The sequence below is a fragment of the Triticum dicoccoides genome, chromosome 6A (genome assembly GCF_002162155.2).
Source record: "Triticum dicoccoides isolate Atlit2015 ecotype Zavitan chromosome 6A, WEW_v2.0, whole genome shotgun sequence".
Lineage (NCBI taxonomy): Eukaryota > Viridiplantae > Streptophyta > Magnoliopsida > Poales > Poaceae > Triticum > Triticum dicoccoides.
The window spans coordinates 430679740-430702224 of NC_041390.1; positions in this window are offsets into that span (position 1 = coordinate 430679740).

The following is a 22485-nucleotide window of genomic DNA, read 5'->3' on the forward strand; positions in this document are numbered from 1 at the left end:
TAGATCTATTCCTCCTAAGCATGATATCAATGAGTCTCTCAAAGCCATGAGAATTTCCATTGATGAATGCATAGAAAGAACCACTAGGATGCGTGCTAAAAAGATGCCTTTATAAGAGCATGTTCTTCTAGTTCCTATGAAAATAAAGATGAAGATCTAGAAGTTATTGATGTGTCCCCTATTAAATCTTTGTTTTGCAATATGAATCTTAATAATGATGGGACTGAATATGATCCACCTTTACCTAGAAGACGTTCCAAAAATTCGGAGTCTTTAGATCTTGATGCTCAATTTGATGAAAGTGGGATTGAAGAAATTAAAACCCTAGATGTTGCTAAACCCACTATTTTGGATTTCAAGGAATTTAATTATGAAAATTTCTCTTTGATTGATTGTATTTCCTTGTTGCAATCCGTGCTAAAGTCTCCTCATGCTTATAGTCAAAATAAAGCGTTTACTAAACATATCGTTGATGCCTTGATGCAATCTTATGAAGAAAAACTTGAATTAGAAGTTTCTATCCCTAGAAAGCTTTATGATGAGTGGGAACCAACTATTAAAATTAAGATTAAAGATCATGAGTTATATGCTTTATGTGATTTGGGTGCTAGTGTTTCCACGATTCCAAGGACTTCGTGTGATTTGTTAGGTTTCCGTGATTTTGATGATTACTATCTAAACTTGCACCTTGTGGATTCCACTACTAAGAAACCTATGGGAAGAATTAATAATGTTCTTATTGTTGCAAATAGGAATTATGTGCCCATAGATTCTATCGTTCTTGACATAGATTGCAATCCTTCATGTCCTATTATGCTTGGTAGACCTTTCCTTAGAACGGTTGGTGCAATTATTGATATGAAGGAAGGAAATATTAGATTCCAATTTCCATGAAGGAAAGGCATGGAACACTTTCCTAGAAACAAAATTAAATTACCTTATGAATCTATTATGAGAGCCACTTATGGATTGCCTACCAAAGATGACAATACCTAGATCTATCCTTGCTTTTTATGCCTAGCTAGGGGCGTTAAACGATAGCGCTTGTTGCGAGGCAACGCAATTTTATTTTTATTACTTGCTTTTTGCTCCTGTTTAGTAATAAATAATTTACCTAGACTCTGTTTTGGTTGTGTCTTTTGTGTTTAATTTGTGTTTGTGCCAAATAGAACCGTTGGGAAGACTTGGGGAAAGTCTTGATATCTTGCTGTAAAAAATAGAAACTTTAGCGCTCACGAGAACTACCGCCATTTTTATTTGGAAAGTGCTATTTAGTTAATTTATTTTTTCAGATGATTACTAAATAAATTCCTCACGTCCAGAAATTTATTTTAGAATTTTTGGGGTTCCATATATTACGCTAGCTACAGATTACTACAGACTGTTCTGTTTTTGACATATTCTGTTTTTCGTGTGTTGTTTGCTTATTTTGATGAATCTATGGCGAGTAAAATAGTTTATAAACCATATAGAAGTTGTAATACAGTAGGTTTAACACAATTATAAATAAAGAATGAGTTCATTACAGTACCTTGAAGTGGTCTTTTGTTTTCTTTCGCTAACGGAGCTCACGAGATTTTCTACTTTAAGTTTTGTGTTGTGAAGTTTTCAAGTTTTGGGTAAAGATTTGATGGATTATGGAACAAGGAGTTGCAAGAGCCTAAGCTTGGGGATTCCCATGGCACCCCCAAGATAATCTAAGTACACCTAAAATCCAAAGCTTGGGGATGCCCCGGAAGGCATCCCCTCTTTCGTCTACTTCTATCGGTAACTTTACTTGGAGCTATATTTTTATTCACCACATGATATGTGTTTTGCTTGGAACGTCTTGTATGATTTGAGTATTTATTTTTATTTTACCACAATCATCCTTCCTGTACACACCTTTTGAGAGCCATACATGATTTATAATTTGTTAGAATACTCTATGTGCTTCGCTTATATCTTTTGAGTTATATAGTTTTGCTCTAGTACTTCAGTTATATCTTTTAGAGCATGGTGGTGGATTTGTTTTATAAAAACTATTGATCTCTCATGCTTCACTTAGATTATTTTGATAGTCTTAAATAGCATGGTAATGCTTAAATAATCCTAATATGCTTGGTATTCAAGAATAGTAACAACTTTCTTATGAGTGTGTTGAATGCTATGAGAAGTTTGATGCTTGATAATTGTTTTGAGATATGAAGATGGTGATATTAAAGTTGTGCTAGTTGAGTAGTTGTGAATTTGAGAAATACTTGTGTTAAAGTTTGTGATGCCCGTAGCAGGCACGTATGGTGAACCGTTATGTGATGATGTCGGAGCATGATTTATTTATTGATTGTCTTCCTTATGAGTGGCGGTCGGGGACGAGCGATGGTCTTTTCCTACCAATCTATCCCCCTAGGAGCATGCACGTAATACTTTTCTTTGACAACTTGTAGATTTTTGCAATAAGTATATGAGTTCTTTATGACTAATGTTGAGTCCATGGATTATACGCACTTTTCTCACCCTTCCACCATTGCGAGCCTCTCTTATACCGCGCACCTTTCGCCAGTATCATACACCCACCATATACCTTCCTCAAAACAGCCACCATACCTACCTATTATGTCATTTCCATAGCCATTCCGAGATATATTGCCATGCAACTTTCCACTGTTCTGTTTATTATGACACACTCCATCATTGTCATATTGCCTTGCATGATCATGTAGTTGACATTGTATTTGTGGCAAAGCCACCATTCATAATTCTTTCATACATGTCACTCATGAGTCATTGCATATCCCGGTACACCACCGGAGGCATTCATATAGAGTCATATTTTGTTCTAAGTATCGAGTTGTAATTGTTGAGTTGTAAGAAAATAAAAGTGTGATGATCATCATTATTAGAGCATTGTCCCAGTGAGGAAAGGATGATGCAGATTATGATTCCCCCACAAGTCGGGATGAGACTCCGGACAAAAAATAAAAAAAAATAAAAAAAGGGGAAGAAAAGAGGCCATAAAAAAGAGAAAAGGCCCAAAAAAATAAGAGAAAAAGAGAGAAGGGGCAATGCTACTATCCTTTTACCACACTTGTGCTTCAAAGTAGCACCATGATATTCATGATAGAGAGTCCCTCATTTCGTCACTTTCATATACTAGTGGTAATTTTTCATTATAGAACTTGGCTTTTATATTCCAATGATGGGCTTCCTCATAATGCCCTAGGTCTTCATGAGCAAGCAAGTTGGATGCACACCCACTTAGTTTCTTTTGCTGAGCTTTCATATACTTATAGCTCTAGTGCATCTGTTGCATGGCAATCCCTACTCACTCACATTGATATCTATTGATGGGCATCTCCATAGCCCGTTGATACGCCTAGTTATGTGAGACTATCTTCTCCCTTTTTGTCTTCCCCACAACCACCATTCTATTCCACCTATAGTGCTATATCCATGGCTCACGCTCATGTATTGCGTGAAGATTGAAAAAGTTTTGAGAATGTCAAAAGTATGAAACAATTGCTTGGCTTGTCATCGGGGTTGTGCATGATTTAAATACTTTGTGTGGTGAAGATAGAGCATAGCCAGACTATATGATTTTGTAGGGATAACTTTCTTTGGCCATGTTATTTTGAGAAGACATGATTGCTTTGTTAGTATGCTTGAAGTATTATTATTTTTATGTCAATATTAACCTTTTATATTAAATCTTTTGGATCTGAATATTCATACCACAATTAAGAAGAATTACATTAAAATTATGCCAAGTAGCACTTCACATCAAAAATTAACTTTTTTCTCATTTACCTACTCGAGGACGAGCAGGAATTAAGCTTGGGGATGCTTGATATGTCTCCAACGTATCTATAATTTTTGATTGCTCCATGCTATATTATCTACTGTTTTGGACATTATTGGGCTTTATTATCCACCTGTATATTATTTTTGGGACTAACCTATTAACCGGAGGCCCAGCCCAGAATTGCTGTTTTTTTGCCTATTTTAGGGTTTCAAAGAAAAGGAATATCAAACGGAGTCCAAACGGAATGAAACCTTCGGGAACGTGATTTTCGGAACGAACAAGATCCAGGAGACATGGACCCTACGTCAACAAAAAAAGGAGGAAGACACGAGGTAGGGGGCGCGCCTACCCCCCAGGCGCGTCCTCCACCCGCGTGGGCCCCCTGTTGCTCCACCGACGTACTCCTTCCTCCTATATATACCTACATACCCCCAAACGATCAGATACGGAGCCAAAAACCTAATTCCACTGCCGCAACCTTCTGTATCCACGAGATCCCATCTTGGGGCCTGTTCCGGAGCTCCACCGGAGGGGGCATCCATCACGGAGGGCTTCTACATCAACACCATAGCCTCTCCGATGAAGTGTGAGTAGTTTACCTCAGACCTTCAGGTCCATAGTTATTAGCTAGATGGCTTCTTCTCTCTTTTTGGATCTCAATACAATGTTCTCCCCCTCTCTTGTGGAGATCTATTCGATGTAATCTTGTTTTTGCGGTGTGTTTGTTGAGACTGATGAATTGTGGGTTTATGATCAAGATTATCTATGAACAATATTTGAATCTTCTCTGAATTCTTTTATGTATGATTGGTTATCTTTACAAGTCTCTTCAAATTATCAGTTTGGTTTGTCCTACTAGATTGATCTTTCTTGCAATGGAAGAAGTGTTCAGCTTTGGGTTCAATCTTGCGGTGTCCTTTCCCAGTGACAGTAGGGCCATCAAGGCACGTATTGTATAGTTGCCATTGAGGATAACAAGATGGTTTTTTATCATATTACATGAATTTAACCCTCTACATCATGTCATCTTGCTTAAGGAGTTACTCTGTTTTCATGAACTTAATACTCTAGATGCATGCTGGATAGCGGTCGATGAGTGGAGTAATAGTAGTAGATGCAGGCGGGAGTCGGTCTACTTATCTCGTACGTGATGCCTATATACATGATCATACCTAGATATTCTCTTAACTATGCTCAATTCTATCAATTACTCAACAGTAATTCATTCACCCACCGTGAAATACTTATGCTCTTGAGAGAAGCCATGAGTGAAACCTATGGCCCCCGGGTCTATCTTCATCATATTAATCTTCCAATACTTAGTTATTTCCTTTGCTTTTTACTTTGCATCCGTATCACAAAAATACCAAAAATATTATCTTATCATATCTATCAGATCTCACTCTCGTAAGTGACTGTGAAGGGATTAACAACCTGTCGGGGGTTGGGTGCGACATATGCCAATGGATGGCTTATCATGGTGGGGGCGAGTATAACATCGTCGGTGCCTGGAAACGGGATGAGGCGTGCACACGAACGCCGGCGGACTTTACCCAGGTTCGGGGCTCTCCTAGGAGATAACACCCCTAGTCCTGCTCTGCGGGGTCTCCGCATGATCACTAAGGCAAAAGTGAGTACAATGGTGCTCCTCGAGTTGTATCTGTGGGCAGGAGGAGACTAGGCCAGCTCTCCCCCTTCTCTAAGGTCTGCTCTAGTTCTAATGGATCGAAACCCTTTGCATGGGTGCCCTGGGGGGTTTATATAGGCCTACCCCCCCAGGGGTACAATGGTAAACCGACTGGGCGCAGGGCCCCAGCCGTCAGTCTCTTCGCCTGCCGGGCTCCATGCCGACTGTTGGGCCCTGCAGGCTGGTGAGCCCCGCCGACTGGTCTGGTATGGAGCCGACGGGCCGTACCCGCCGCTTGCGGGTCTTGCCAGCTGCCGATTACTATAGTTGTGCCTCTAATGACGCAGGCTTGGTCATGGGGTCGTGGCTACAACCCTGCTACCTGGCGGGCGATTACTGTAGCCACTCCCCGTCTCGTCTAGTTAATGGCGCATGGGACCCGTGGGAGGGGCAGGCTGACTTCCGGGGGCCGGCTCCCTTCGGGTCCGACTGGTGGCGCTCTGCCGTCTTCTGGACTCTCGCTGACCGGTAGGGCCCATCATCCGTGGTGCATACCGACAGGCCGACGTGGGTGCAGGACTCTGCACACTGTTGCTGATGTCAGGGATGGCACGGCAACAATGCCTCGCCCGACGGAGATCTCCGCTGGTACGGCGCACTATGGCCTAGCCATCCCATGAAAAGGGGAGGGAGTGGGCTTCACTGTTGTCACTCCCGTCCTATCCCCCTTATGAGGGCATGGGCTTTGTTGGTGTCGTGGGCCGACTCCCCGTGGCCGGCTTCTCTGGGAGCCGCCAGGCAGGAGTCGGCCCGTCTTGACCTCGCCTCCAGGACTCGGCCGCATGCGGGCAGTCGACCGCTCCTCTAGCCGGCCTCTGGAAGGCGACTCTCCATCCTGGTGTCTTGAGGGGCGCAGTCATCCCCGATATCTTGAAAGGTTCTGGGCCTCGGGTTAGCCTACCTGTGCCCCATTACTCCGACAGTAGTCCCTGAAGCTGGTGAGGCGCTGCGGACGATCAGCCGAGGAGCCTCAGCTATTTCTTTCTCTGAGTGCTTGAGGTGAGACCTCGGTTGACTTCTGCCGGGCCGACTGGTAGGAGTCAGAGTCGCCTGGCTTTGACTTGTCCAAAAATGCTTTCGAATCCCCGGCGGGAACTCAGTAGCGTGTGAGCTAAGCTTCCTGACCGCCACCCACTCCGTGCCCGCCATGTGGCAACGAGTGGCTGGGCCAGCCTGCCTACCCATCCGCGAGATGGGACATGTCTGCAGGCGGGGCCTGCCACTACCACGCCTTGGCATGCGAGTGGATCTGCTGCGGTCGTGGGGGGCGGTTGAGGTTCCCACGGAATTACCGCGCGTAGTAACTTTGCGCGATAAATGTGGGGGGCGTGGAGTAGTGGGCGCAGTAAATCCCACAACTGCCCCCTCGGCTTCACAGCCCACTGGGCTATAAGTAGGGGAGGAGGGGAGACAGCGGAGCACACGCGTCCCACCTCCCCACTGCTTCTTCTTCTTCCTCTCTCTCTCCCCGCCACACCTCAAGCTACGTCGAGCGCTACGGCAGTCTGCTCACGATGAGCTCTTCCTCCGCCGTCACGCCCCCTACGGCGCATTCCGGCACCTGGGATGGTTCGGAGGTCCACGACGATGATGTTGATTTCCTCCGCAAGACGTGTCGGTTGCCCGGCGAGGACCTCGTTCGGGTTCGTCTCGCGTCGCGGGAGGAAATCTCGCCGGCGCCGCAGGAGGACGAGCGGGTCGTCTTCCGCTCGCACTGCCTGCCCGGCCTGGGCCTGCCGGCGAGCAACTTCTTCCGCTCCTTCCTTGAGTTCTACGGACTCCAGCCGCACCACCTCACCCCCAACATGGTGGTGATGTTGTCCGCCTTCGTCACCCAGTGCGAGGGCTTCATTGGCGTTCTCCCCACCCTGGAGCTCTGGGGGGAGTTCTTCTACTCCAAGCTCGGCACCTAAGCCGCGGGCGTGTCGGCTCAGTGTGGCGCGTTCATCGCCGTTCGGAGGTCGGGGGCCGACAACCCGTTTCCCTCCATCAAGCTGATCAAGTCGGTGAAGATGTTGCAGCGGTCGTACTTCTACATGAAGAACGTCTCCGCGGAGGGCAACTGGATCAACCTGCCAGCCTACGTAGCCAGCCCGCCGGCTGGGAGGCAGCCCAACTGGTCGCACCGGGTCCGGACGTTGACGCCTGCGGGAGCTGGCGCCGTTGCGCGGCTTCGAGTACTGGCAGAGGGCCTGACTGGGCCGGACTTGCTGGCCGCCTTCGTGGCGCGCCGAGTGCTGCCCCTCTAGAGTCGCCCCCATATGATCTGTCAGATGAGTGGGCAGCGAGACCCGAGCCGAATGTGCACCAAAGAGATGCCTCACGAGGAGGTAGCCTACATGGTGAACTACCTTGCGAGCTGTGACCTCAACGAAGAGTGGCAGTTCGGCAAGGAGCCGTATTCACATGCCGCCCCTCCGCCTCTGGTGAGTCGTTTTCTTTTTCTCTTTCTCTCTGACTTCTTCGTTGCCGAGTCCATTTTGTCCGATCTGACCAGCCGGCTTTGGTCAGAACCCCCTCCTCCAGCCAGCAGCCGGCACCGCGGGGCTGGACCGTGAATTCCTCCCTGACCGGGCGGAGAGCGATGTTGATGACCCCGACATGGGGGCGGCGGCCCTGGAGGACGACACCCAGGGAGGAGGCGGCGCGGCGTGCGGCCCGAGACTTGGGGCCAGTCTCGAGGACTGGCCCGATGATGACGAGGAGGTCATCCCACGCCACCAGCCAGGAGCCGGCCAGTCGGGCGCGGGCTCGTCAGCTCCGCCGGACGCACAAGGCGGCGGCAAGAAGCGCAGGGCCGGGGCGAGCCTGTTTGGCAGCCAGCCGAAGAAGCCCAAGGCCTCAGCCGCGACGACCAAGCGGGACAAGGCGGCCACAAAGGCCAACCGCTTCCGCAAGGTGGTGAAGACGCCGCAGCTTATTTCAGCGTAAGCACCACCTCCCTTCGTACATTCGTATTTCGTTATTGAGTCTGTCTGAAATTTCTTTACTTTGTTTTCTGGCTTTTAGGGCCCCTCTCTCTCTTCAGAAGTCGGCCACCGGCTCCGTCGTGAAGTCGACGGAGACCTCCTCCACCACCCGGCGGGTTGACCCCGCCGCCGACCTTCGGGAGGCGACAGAGCGGAACGTGCGGGATGTGCGTGAGGAGAGGGAAGCCGCCCGTCTGAAGAAAGCGGAAGCCGACAAGGCGGAGGCCGCCACCCTGAAGAAGCTGGCAGAGGCCGAGGCCGCCGATGCGGAGAAGAAGCACGCAGAGGAAGCCGCACGCCGCCAGTCAACGGTGTTTGTCGTCACCTTAAACTCCGCACCGCCGCCACCGGAGTTCTCGACGCAGACTGGAGAAGCCGGCGACGAGAACCCGGACATGCAGAGGGACACCGACGTCACCGCTACGCCGGAGGTCATTGTGCCGCCACTGCCACCCTCCGGAGGCGCGCCAGGCGGACAACCGGCGGATCCGCCAGTGCCGCCAACCAGAGGCGCGGCGGTGACGGGCCTGGCCCTCGAGGTCAGTATGCAGACGCGCCGCCGTCTCGCGAAGGCGGCCTCAGCGCCGCGTCCTCTGGAGACCGGCGCTGCGAGCTCCTCGATCCCGGACACCGAGGTGTCGAGCACCATGCCCACCGGGTGGGTGCGGGGAGGCGGGGCGGGCCCATTGAACCGGGCGCTCTTGGACGTCCATGCTAAGCTCCGGGCCGAGGGCGACGCCATCAAGGAGTGCACTAAGGCCTACCTGGCATCACGAACGGCCATCCAGCTACGCATCCTTTCTTTGCTTTGCTTCCTTATTTTTTCTTTGTGGGGGCGCACCAGTGCACCCACTGGGTGTAGTCCCCGAGTTTCAGGTCGGCTGCTGAGCAGGCGGCTCGGAACTCTAATCGGCGAGTTCCAAGTACCAACACTTTTTCTGAAATTTTGATGCAGGATTACCACAATCTTCGCGTGACCTCCTTCAACGCGAATGTTGAGGAGCTGGCCAAGCAGACCGCCGACTTGTCGGATAGCCGGGGTGAGTTTTCTTCTTTCTCTGTGGGGGCGCGCTGGCGCACCCGCGGGTTGTAGTCCCCGAGATTCGAGCCGACTGCTGAGCAGTCGGGCCGGATCTCCCCGGCGACCTTTCTTCTTTGCTGACGACTGAAATCCCTCCCCCTCCTTTTCAGAGGCCAACGCCGCCCTTCAGCAGCAGCTGGGCGAAGTCAAAACCGCGCTGCGCGTCAGGGAGGAGGAGTGCGGCCGGCTGATGGAGGAGCGTGACCGGCTGGCTACGCAGTTGGCGGAGCAGAAGGAGCTGCTCCAGAGGGCCCAGAAGGAAGCGGAGGACAAGGAGACCGCCCTTCTCGCTGAATTTGCGTCCGAGCGCTCCTCCTGGACTGACAAGGAGGCGACGCTGGTCTTCGGCTTCCAAGCAATCGAAGATCTTGTCGATGGTGAGCTTCCACTTGTTTCCTTTTCCGGGGCTGCCGACTTCTAGTTGAGTCGGCCTTAAATTTTTAACTTTGTTTCTTTGCTCTTCTTCCTTAGCAGACTTCTTCCCCGGCCATTCTAATGCCGCCAATCAAGCCATCGAGGCTGACCGTGAAGCACGGAGGGCGGACGGTGCACACGTCGCAGCCGACGCCCCCCGAACTCCCAACTAGTAGATTCTAAGCATCGAGGCCTGTCTTCGGTCAGCCCACCGGATGCTGCGCCGGCTTCAACATGTCGGCGCCCAGGCGATTGCCGCCCTGTGGTCGGACATGCAGGCGCCACGCACCCCCAGTCAGACTGCCGACTAGTTGGAGGTGGCAGCTGGCCGTCTTGAGGCCTGGAAGGGTTCTACAGCCCGGGCTGGAGCCCGCCGGGCCTTGAAATTCACCAAGGCGTGGTATCCTGGGCTGAGTTTAGCCCAGTTAGCCACGTTCCGGCTGGAAGCTCAGGCGGAGCTGGCAACGGTGGAGGACGATCTCGTCAGGCGCGCCGCATTGATTGCTGAGTACACCGACACTAGTGTCTTCATCCCAGAGCAGGCTGAGAATGGCGAGGAGGCGCCGCCAGAGTGGTTCGGGCTGAACCCGGACGACGGCGAGGACTCGGCGGAGGTGATCGACTCCAGTGGCGAAGAGGAAGGCGAGGAGGAGGAAGGAGACGAGGAGGAGGCGCCAGAGGTCGAGGCAGACGGCCAGCCCCAGCCCGACCGCGCCTCTAGCAACGAGCCGCGCTCAACTGAGCCAGCTGTCGCCAGGGGTGATCAGGCGGAGACCAACCAGCCAGCTGCCCTGCCAACTGGCACCGCCGACCCCTCTGGTCCTCCGAGTCCGTCCGCGGCTTCCTAGGCTGCCACTTTATCTTTGTTTTACCTGCTTAGTAGTCTCAATGAACTTATTATTTTGCACAATTCCACCCACTGGGTGTGGGTGTATCCTGAACTCCTATTTGATGATTCGTCCAAGGGCATTTCTATGTAAATATTTATCCGCGTTCTATCTCTTCTTGCTTATTGCTCTTTGGCTTTTTCCTTTGCTGCCTTCCCTTGGTTGCCGTTTGGCTAGTTGGTCAGCCGCTCTGCGGACTGCCGCTAGATCAAATATTTGGCTTCTTTGGGAGGCAAGTACTTAGCCATTTAGAGTTTTTAGCAATTTAATTTAGAAAACGACGAGCCGGCTGCTCAAGAGTTGGTTGCAAAAGGCTGGAAACTGGCTTGAGCTATGTGCATGCTTTGAGTCCTTAGCCATTTTTCATATGGACACCCATTCTACCTTACTCCTGCTTGCCAGTCAGTCGCTCTGCGATCTGCGGCTTCTAACAGGAGACGGCTTGAGTGCCACACACTACTTGTTCGGCTGTAGGAAGTCATTTCATAGCTCGAGACGGCAAGTCCTCGGGCCGACTAGTCGAACCCGGTGCCAAGCGGTAAAGAATAACATATTCATAGGCATAACTCTTTATCATATAGATAAAAGAAGGCAGTCCCCGAGATCTTCTTGAGGGGCCCGAAGTCTTCGTACTTTAATACAAAAGGTAGCATGATACATACTTCATTAACTGTAAAATCTTTGGAGGAGATTTGCATTCCATGGCCGCTCTGTCTCTTTGCCGGAGTCGTCCCTTTTGCGCGCTCGGGGCTGCTGAGCGTCGATCAGGTAGTAGGAGTCATTGCCCAACACCTTGCTGATGATGAAGGGGCCTTCCCAAGGTGCTGAGAGCTTGTGCTGGCCAGCTGTTCGCTGAATCAGCCGAAGCACAAGGTCTCCTTATTGGAAAGACCGCGGCTTGACCTTTCGATTGTAGTATCGGCGTAGGCTCTGCTGGTAGATGCTGGACCGGCTGAGTGCCAATAGCCGGCCCTCTTCCAGCATATCAACGCCGTCTTGACATGCTTCCTCTGCTTCCTCCTTGGTGTACATGGTGACTCGAGGGGAGTCGAACTCTATGTCCGTTGGGATGATGGCTTCGGCACCGTAGACGAGGAAGAAGGGCATGAAGCTGGTTGACTTGTTTGGAGTCGTGCGCAGGCTCCAGAGGACGGCTGGAAACTCATCAAGCCAGCAGCCTGCTGAGTGCTCCAGAGGCTCAACCAGCCAGGGCTTGATGCCGGACAGGATTAGGCCATTTGCTCGCTCTACTTGGCCGTTGGACTGCGGACGGGAAACGGATGCTAAGTCCAGTCGGATGCCCTGCGTCGCGCAGAAACGGGCCAAGGCACCCTTGGCAAAGTTTGTGTCGTTGTCGGTGATGATGCTATGCGGTATGCCGTACCGAATTGTGATGTCGGAGATGAAGGTCACAGCAGTCGGACCATTCAAACTCTTGATTGGCTTTGCTTCTATCCACTTGGTGAACTTGTCCACTGCAACAAGTAAATGAGTCAAACCATCTCGCGCCGTCTTGAATGGTCCGACCATGTCCAGGCCCCAAACAGCAAAGTGCCAGTCAATAGGAATAGTTTTGCGTGCCGAAGCCGGCTGATGAGGCTTAGAGCGGAACTTCTGGCACCCCTTGCATTTTTGGACTAGAGATTTGGCGTGTTCAAGAGCAGTCGTCCATAAGAAACCATGGCGGAAAGCTTTGGCGACGAGTGTTCTTGAAGCCGCGTGATGGCCACATTCACCTTGATGGATGTCTTTGAGGATTGCCTAGCCTTGCTCTGGCTCCACACACCGCTGGTGAATACCAGTGACGCTGCGCCTTATGAGCTCTCTATTGATGATGGCGTACGCTGCCGCCCGGTGTTGTACTTGCCGAGCCGAGATCTCATCGGCTGGCAGCTCTTTGTTCACCATGATTTTGAGGATGGGCTGGGCCCATGAAGGTGCTGCAATTTCTGCAACTGCCAAGATTGTGACTTGGATGAGGGCGGCTGGGCCGGGAGGTGGCGGGTTGGAGTCGGCAGCCGCTTGCTCCGTCGATGAAGCCCCTGGGCAGAATGGCGCAGTCCCTGGGCCAGGCTCGAAAGTCTCCGGGCCGGGCTCCGCAGTCCCCGGGCCGGGTGCGACTGCCATGATCCCCGCGCCACCTGCCGGAAGCCGTCTGCGGGGGCTCTTGATTCGGATCCGACTACTTCAGGAGGAGCCGGCACGAAGATGGAGTCTAACTCCGGTGATGGTCTGACTGACGGCTTGAGGATGCGCTCGAGGGCGACGCCAGACGGTATCGCCTGACGGGTGGAGCCGATTCGTGCCAGGGTGTCTGCTTGGTCGTTGTCATTTCTTCGTACATGGAGAAACTCGCATCCCTCTAAATACCCACTGAGTTGCTGTATGAGGAAGCGGTAGCTTGCCATGTTTGCGTCCTTGGCGTCCCAATCGCCTGACGACTGCTGGACCACCAAGTCGGAGTCACCATAACACAGGATCCGGTGAATGCCGAGCTCTTTGGCTAGCCGGAGCCCGTGAATGAGTGCCTCGTACTCGGCGACGTTGTTGGAGGCGGCAAAATGGATTTGCAGCACATACTTGAGCTTGTCGCCCTTGGGAGAGGTGACGACGATGCCGGCTCCCAAGCCGGTGCGCATCTTGGAGCCGTCGAAGTGCATTCGCCAATGGGTGGAGTCGGGCGATGGTGGTAGATACTGGGTTTCGGCCCAGTGGACGAGGAAGTCGGCCAGCGCTTGTGACTTGATGGCAGTGCAAGGTTGGTAGTAGATGGTGTAGGGGGCCAAATCTATGGCCCACTTGGCCACTCATCCCGAAGCGTCTCGGCTGCCGATGATATCGGCTAGAGGAGCCGTGCACACCATAGTGATTGGATGCTCTTGGAAGTAAGGCTTCAATTTCTTGGTGGCAAAATGCACACCATAGCACATCTTCTGGTAGTGGGGGTAGTTTTTCTTCGAGGTCGACAATACTTCACTCAAATAATATACTGGTCTCTGAACTGGTAGTGCTTCGCCTTCCTCCTTGCGTTCTACTACAATGACCGTGCTGACCACTCGGCTGGTGGCGGCGATGTAGAGGAGCATGGGCTCCTTAGGAGTCGGAGCCGCCAGAACAGGTGGAGTCGCCAGCATCTTTTTTAGTTGGACAAATGCTTCATCCGCCTTGTGGTTCCACTCGAAAAAAGTGGTCTTCTTCATGAGCTGGTACAGGGGGAGGGCCTTCTCACCCAGCCGACTGATGAATCCGCTGACGGATGCCAAACAGACGGTGAATTTTTGTACGTCCAGTAGTCGGTTGAGTACCTCCATCCTTTCAATTGCCTTGATCTTCATAGGGTTGCATTCTATGTCGCGTTCGGTGACCAGGAAACCAAGGAGCTAGCCGGCTGGTACTCCGAAGACGCATTTCTCCGGGTTGAGCTTGATCTGAAACCGGCGCAAGTTGTCCATGGTCTCCTTGAGGTCTTCTAGCAGTGTTCCACGCTTCTCCGTCTTTACCACCACATCATCCACGTAGACATGAGAATTTCTGCCAAGCTGCTTGAGGAGACACTTCTGCATGCATCGTTGGAAGGTGGCGCCGATGTTCCTCAAGCCGAATGTCATGGTTAGGTAGCAGAAAGCTCCAAACGGCGTGATGAAGGCAGTCTTCAGTCTGTCGGCTGGGTTTAACTTGATCTGGTGATACCCTGAATATGCATCCAAGAAACTCAACAACTCGCATCCGGCTGTGGAGTCTATCACTTGGTCGATCCTTGGCAAGGCGAACGGGTCCTTGGGGCATGCTTTTTGAGGCTTGTGTAGTCAATACACATTCGCCACTGCTTGTTCTTCTTTAGTACCAAAACCGGGTTGGCCAGCCATTCTGGGAAGAATACTTCCATGATGAAGCCGGCTGCAAGCAGCCGGGCAATCTCTTCTCCAACAACTCTCCTCTTCTCTTCTGACAAGCGGCGTAAAGGCTGCTTGGGCAGAGGGGGAGGCGGCTGCCCAGCAGGTGGGGGAGGCAAAAGGTCGTCTCCCTTTGCGATCCTGGTGAGCCAGTGGCATTTCCGAGTTGTGTGGTTGGACAGCTTCGCGCCACTGTGGAACTTGCAGGGTCCATCCAGAGTCTGCTCATATGAGAAAGCCGGCTGCCAGTTGGACTTGCCGCCCTTCTGTCGTCTGAGCGAAGGCTGCCCTTCCAACTGTTGGTCTTCAACTGTTGCCACCTGCCGACTAGTGGAAGTCGGCGGGGGGCTTTACGCTTGTGGTCGTTCTGCTGTTGACGCCGGCTGGTGTCTCCAGCTGGGTTTCGGGGAGCCTGAGGAGCCACTTTGCCGGTTGCGCTGACTTGAATCTCTGTCTTCATGGAGGAATCGGCCGTGGCGTATTTGTCTGCTATGATCAGCAGCTCGTCGAGGGTTTTCGGCTCATCGCAGAGAAGCATGTGCTTGAGGAGGGTGCCCTCTCGGCATCCTGCGGTGAAGTACTCAATAGCACCTCGTGCACGCCCTCGCAAGAGTTGTGGAGCTCAGCCCAGCGCGTGAGGCAGTCACAAGTTGACTCGCTGTGGCCTTGCATGCACAAGGAGAGCTGGTGGGGTTTGGGAGGTCGCTTGTACGTGCTGGTGAAGTTGCGGATGAAGGCGTCGGTGAAGTCGACCCAACTGTTGATGCTGCGGGGCCTTAAGCTGTTCAGCCACGTCCGAGCCGTGCCCTGGAGCATGAGTGGAACGTACTTCACAGCAACACGCTTGTTGCTGTTTGCTATGCTGACGGCCGTGGAGTAGTCGACCAGCCAGTCCTCCGGCTTCATGGAGCCGGTGTACTTGGGTGTGTCTCTGGGGAGCGTGAACTCTTTGGGGAAGGGCTCATCTCGGATGCAGGGGCCAAAACACGGCGGACCCAACTCATCTTCTTCCTCAAGCACCAGGGATTGGTGGAGATGGTCGATCCGATGGCGGGCGTCGTTCTCACCGACTCCCTCTCGGCGGCCAAGGCGGTCGCCGAGCGTCGGGTGATCAACAGGCGGCGGGGAGACTCACCTTTCCCTCCAAGGGGGAGGAGGCGGACAGTCGTCCTGTTGTTCCACTGTTCTTGGGCGGCCGTCTCGATCGCGCCCTATGGTGATGTGAGTCCGACTGTGGCTGGCAGCCGGCTCCTTGTCTTTTCTTCCGTGAACGCCGCCAGTCGGCGTCCGAGACTCCGCGCCTTGGTACCGGCGCAGAAGCAGGTTGTCGTTCCGTCGGCGCGGCACATCAGTGTGGCAGCCGGCCTCGTTCTGCTCAGCAGCCGCGTCCAGGAGTCGTTGGACGCGCTCCGTCATCAAACGACGCTCTTCGCCCTCGAACTTGTCCAGCTCGTCTGCCGCTGCCTGGGCGGCTCGAATATTCTCCGTAGGTGTGGCGTAGACGGGGCGATTCGCCCCGAACAGATCGGCGATAGCCGCACCGCGCTGCTGGACCGTGCCAAGGCGGCTAGGCCCAACTGGAGCCGGCGTGCCGCCCACTGCGCGGTCCATCTCACGCTGGTAGGCTTCTGACAGGCGTCTCATGCTGGCCAGCTTTTTGGTGCCTTTGACTAGCTGAAGGCAGCATGCCTCCAGCGTCTCGGCGTCGGCATCTTCAGGGATGGGCGCTGCCAGGTCTTGCAGTGCCGCGTGAAGCGGGTCGTAATCAACCCCGCCGGAGTGCTCGCCATGATCGATGACAAGCACTTCCGTGACGGTGCTTCCGCCGCTCTCCGCGCGAGGAATTGGCTCATCGTAGACCACCACGTTGGTGGGGAACGTGTCAAGCGACACGGTGTCGGAGTCGACCAACATCGGATCAGTGGAGCCTACGAACTCCGAGTCCCCAGCTAGCTCGCTGGTGACGTGAAGTTGATCAAGGAGGCCCGTGAGGAGGCTCTCGGGGCTGCCTGTGCCCGCGTCGGATGCGGGCTCGTTGGAGAGGTGGACCTCGCCTACAAGATCGGCGAGGCAACTAGCCGCGCAGGTGATTTCGGCGCCGTGCAGCGCATCGGCGCAGACTCCGTCTGGCGTGCCGGGCTAGCTGCGCTCGCCAGGGAGGAAAAGGGTTCCCGTCCAGAACAGGTCTCCGGACGATGGTGCACCAGGCCTCACAGTGGGCGCTAAATGTCGGGGGTTGGGTGCGACATATGCCAATGGATGGCTTATCATGGTGGGGGCGAGTAGAACGTCGCCAGTGCCTGGAAACGGGATGAGGCGTAGACATGAACGCCGGCAGACTCTACCCAGGTTCGGGGCTCACCTAGGAGATAACACCCCTAGTCCTGCTCTGGGGGGTCTCCTCATGATCACTAAGGCAAAAGTGAGTACAATGATGCTCCTCGAGCTGTATCTGTGGGCAGGAGGAGACTAGGCCAGCTCTCCCCCTTCTCTAAGGTCTGGTCTAGTTCTAATGGATCGGAACCCTTTGCATGGGTGCCCTGGGGGGTTTATATAGGCCTACCCCCCCAGGGGTACAATGGTCAACTGACTGGGCACAAGGCCCAGCTGTCAGTCTCTTTGCCTGCCGGCCTCCATGCCGACTGCTGGGGCCCGCAGGCTGGTGGGCCCCGCCGACTGGTCTGGTACGGAGCCGACAGGCCGTACCCGCCACTTGTGGGTGTTGCCGGCTGCCGATTACTATAGCTGTGCCTCTAATGACGCAGGCTTGGTCATGGCTACAGCCTTGCTACCTGGCGGGCGATTACTGTAGCCACTCCCCGTCTCGTCTGGTTAATCGCGCGTGGGACCCGTGAGAGGGGTAGGCCGACTTCCGGGGGCCGTCTCCCTTCGGGTCCGACTGGTGGCGCTCTGCCGTCTTCGGGACTCTCGCTGACCGGTAGGGCCCATCATCCATGGTCCGTACCGATAGGCCGATGTGGGTGCAGGACTCTGCCCACTGTTGCTAATGTCAGGGATGGCACGGCAACAGTGCCTCGCCGGATGGAGATCTCCACTGGTACGGCGCATTGTGGCCTAGCCATCCCATGAAAAGGGGAGGGAGTGGGCTTTACTGTTGTCACTCCCGTCCCATCCCCCCTTATGAGGGCATGGGCTTTGTTGGTGTCGTGGGCCGACTCCCCGTGGCCGGCTTCTATGGGAGCCGCCAGGCGGGAGTCGGCCCGTCTTGACCTCGCCTCTAGGACTCGGCCGCATGCGGGCAGTCGGCCGCTCCTCTAGCCGGCCTCTGGAAGGCGGCTCTCCATCCTGGTGTCTTGAGGGGCGCAGTCAGCCCCGATGTCTTGAAAGGTTCTGGGCCTCGGGTTAGCCTACCCGTGGCCCATTACTCTGACACAACCCCTTATCGCATTGGTTGCGAGGAGTTATTTGTTTTGTGCAGGTACTAGGGACGCGCGCACAACCTCCTACTGGATTGATACCTTGATTCTCAAAAACTGAGGGAAATACTTATGCTACTCTGCTGCATCATCCTTTCCTCTTCGGGGAAATCCAACGCAGTGCTCAAGAGGTAGCATGGTACGTTTGATGTTTGCCAGGGGCTTCATAGCACCCCACACTACGGCAACAAAAGTCTGAACACTTTTTATAAGTATAGTTCGGCACCCCGAATTTAGCATTATATGCATTGGCTCTGAATCATGTCTTTGGTCAATAGTTGGGTTGCCCGGCTCCTGTGCTTGCTACCTTACGTTCCGCTATATCTGCTAAGGTAGTAAAGGTAGAACTACTGCGATTGTGCCTTGGTTTATCCAAAAGAGCACCTCAGTAGAGAAAGCCAAAAACTGACTGTCATGATGCGGCGAGAGCCGGTCAGCTGTTCGGAGGTTACAAGTCGTTGGAGATTTCTTCCGCATTACGCGAAGGATTGGTACTTCCCGATCAGACGCTCATAGCACTCTAGTTCGAATACTAGGGGTTGCGCCCATGTTTTTATTGTTGAAGTCCTATGGCTAAGTGAGGGCGTTATAGCCGCATAGTCTGGTTGCCTGGTTTGTTGTGCTAAACAACTCCTTCAAGGACCATCTCATTGGATCAAGATTGTCTAGATTCCATCCCGAACACCCCCTTACTACCTACATGGGGGCATAAGCTGACGACTAGTAAACCCTCAGATTTCATACAACACGGCCGCACAGGAAGTAAAAATATAAAAACATAACAAGCATTACATTGCGCAATCACTTTGTTTTATCATACAAGATAGAGGGAGCTCGAATACATTCATTCAAATATAGTGTCTTTCGCACAATGATCCGCAACAATGTGAGACCCCTCCAAGACATCGCTAAAGTATCGCTCGGGTGTGCGGTGCTCCTTGCCCTCCGGCGGCCCCTCGGTCGCTAATTTGACAGCGTCAAGCTTCGCCCACCAGACCTTGCAATAGGAGAAGGCCAGACGTGTGCCCTCGATGCAGACGGACCACTTGACGACATCCAGCCGAGGACAGGCATCCACTAGTCACTTCACGAGGCCAAAGTAACTGTCGGGTATAGCTTCGGCTGGCCACAACCGGATTATTAAATCCTTCATGGCCAGTTCGGCCACCCTATGCAGCTCGACCAACTATTTTAGTTGATCGCTGAAGGACACCAGATGTTCCAGCGCAAGATATTGCAACCAGAATAGCTTCTCCGCGGAGCTCTCTTCTTCGGCTAGGAAGAACTCTGCGGCGTCAGCCACACTGCGTGGCAGATCAGTAAAAGCCCCTGAAGAACTCCGAATCCGGGTTAGTAAACGATATTTCATCTTCACATTATTGCTTTACATGTTGAATGCCTTACCCGCCGAGATCTTCCTGGCCTCCCGGATCTCCTGGAGGGCACCCTGGGCCTCACTCCGGGCTGCCTCCGCACTCTGACGAGCCTTGTCGAGTTCGATCTCTTGAACCGACGCATCGCGCTCCAAGGCCTCGCACTTCCTCACCGCGTCCTCGAGCTCCTGTTGGACCTCGTTGACCCAGGCCTTGAGCTTCTTCCGAGCGGCCTGCTCCTTCATTGCCTTCCCATCGGCTTCGACCAGGGCCATTCTCAGGGTCTCGACCTCGATCGTAGCCTCTGTACACATCATGGCATTTCGGTCATTGCATATCAGTTTCCTTTTTTCGAATACATAACAGGTTATTACTTACCTTGTTTTTCCTGGAGTTGCCTCTTCACTTGGCCCAGATCCTCCTCGGCCTCCGCCAGTTTCTGCTTCAGTCCAGAAACTTCGGCAGTATGCGAGGCTGCGGCCAACAGCGACGCCTGTGTTTACATTTCAAAAAAAATTAGTTAGTTTCCTACAATAGGAGATTGATCCTTTGCCTGGCTTTTTCTCAGCGAACACCGGACAGTGTCTCAGGGGCTACTATATATATTGGGAATTTCTCTTTTTTCCGTCGCTTACCTCAAAACATGTCAGCAGGCTGCTGCAGGCTTCGGTTAGTCCGCTCTTGGCGGACTGAACCCTTTCAATTACCGTGCCCATAAGGACACGGTGCTCATCCACAATGGAAGTGCCTCGCAGCGCTTCCAGCAGATTATCCGGTGCCCTTGGTTGGACAGGGGTCACCGGCGGAATAGGCATCCCCCCTTCTTTCGAAGGAGGTTGCGTGCTGGATTCCGGAGCCACATCGGTCTCTGGAATCGAGTCCGGCTGAGGGCCGAACTGAATACGGCCCTCCCCACCAGTCTCCTTGGGGATTGATTCCCCCTGGTGTCCGGTGATGGGGGTTTCGCCTTCTGGCGCCTCCCGAGCCTCTCCCTCGCCTGGAACAATCCTTCGGGACAGCACCTCTGCATCGTCTTTGGCCTTGGGGGAATGAGCGGCCGGCGGTGACTCGCTGGCCATCGCCTTGGAATCCAACGAACCTCCTGACGAGGAACGCGGGGAGCTGTTGTGGGTCGGACTACAATAACATAACCAATCATGTCAATGCAATGAGGAGGAGAAACTTTATGGGCGGATATAAGTCTTAGCACTTACGATGCGGCCCGCGGCTTAGTGCGGGGGTGTTGCTCCGGACTGCTTTCAACGTCCCATGCGGAGATGCCCACGAGTGGGCCTTTCCCCTTCTTGGGCGCCTCCGCCTCCAGAATTAGGGAGGCCGCCCTCTTTTTCTTACCCTCATCAGGGGGAGGGTTGTTTGCCTCCTCCTCCTCATCGTCGTTGTTTTCAACGGCGGAGGACTGAGTCTTGTCTTCAGACGTTGCGTCTGGAGCACCCTTGCAGCGGGGCCCACTCCGGACCCCCTTGGCCTTCCCTGTGGCCTTCTTCTCCGGTGCCTTGTAGGGCGCCGGCACCAGCATCTTCGCTAAACGCGGGATGACTGGTTCTTCAGGAAGCGGAGCCGAACATTGGATCCGCTTCACCCTCTCCGTCCAGTCCTGAAGAAACGGTGACGATAACTTAGTCATCATCCTTGAAACGGGCAAGTAAGGGATGCAGTAAGAATAACATACCTCATTGGCCAGGTGGTTAATGTCATGACCGCGGTCCGAATCTATGGCCGACGGTGTTACGTTGCCCTTAAAAAGCAACCTCTATGCATCTTCGTGAGTGGTTTCAAAGAGCCTCTTCAGGGTATGGTGCTTCTTCGGATTGAACTCCCATAGAGGGCGGATGTGGCTTTCACTACAAAAAAAAGACACATCCATGACATTTTGGGCTGAACGATTTTTTTTTCTGTCATACATGTGACACTTCTATGACGATAATTGTGACAAAACCTGGTATCATCATAGATGTAGTGGGCTCCTACTTCTATGACAAAAAATCATAACAGAAAATGGACTTTTCGTCCTGGGCGGGCGGGAGACGCAGCTGCATGACATTCTTTGGGCCGTTCATGACGGAAAAAACCATGGTAGAAGCAAGGGGGAGGAAAATTTTGGGGAGTTCCCGGTTACGGTGGGAGGTCAGGGGCCGAGCGATGCGCGTTTCTCTCGTACACATACGCGCGTGTGTGCGAGGCGTTGGCTCTAACTGAACCCGAGCGTGGTGTTGGGCTCTAACTGAGCCCTAGCGATTGCACTGCAGGCTACGCGTTACTGAACCCGAGCGATCGATCGATGGCTGTTAGCTGAACCTGATCGAGTGATTCCTTCGCTACTGCTGCTAACTGAAGCCGATCGATGGGATGAACAGTGAGCGTTGCGGGGGGGTTTGGATGAACAGTGAGCGGTGGCATTGCCTCTGGATGAACAGGACGCTGTGCTGTGGTGGAGGGCTGGATGAACAGTAGACGGTGGAGGGGTGCCCGTGGAGGGGTGGATGAACAGGACCCCATGGTGTGGAGGGCTGGATGAACAGTAGACGGTGGAGGGGTGGTTGAACAGGACCCCATGGTGTGGAGGGCTGGAGGAACAGTAGACGGTGGAGGGGTGGTTGAATAGGACCCCATGGTGTGGAGGGCTGGATGAATAGTAGACGGTGGATGGGTGGTTGAACAGTAGTCAGTGGAGTAGCGCGCGGTGGAGGCTGGATGAACAAGAGCCCGTGGAGGCTGGATGAACAGGAGCCCGTGGAGGCTGGATGAACAGGAGCCCGTGGAGGCAGGAGGAGGTTGACGGTGGAGATGAATAGTATCCCGTGGAGTCCCGTTTTGCGGTACACCACACCCCTCCCGATGAACAGGACCCCCGTTTCGACCGTAGCGCTCCAACACAAGTCCGTTTCCTCCATTTTGCAGTACGCCACACCCCTCCCGATCAACAGGACCCCCGTTTCGACCGT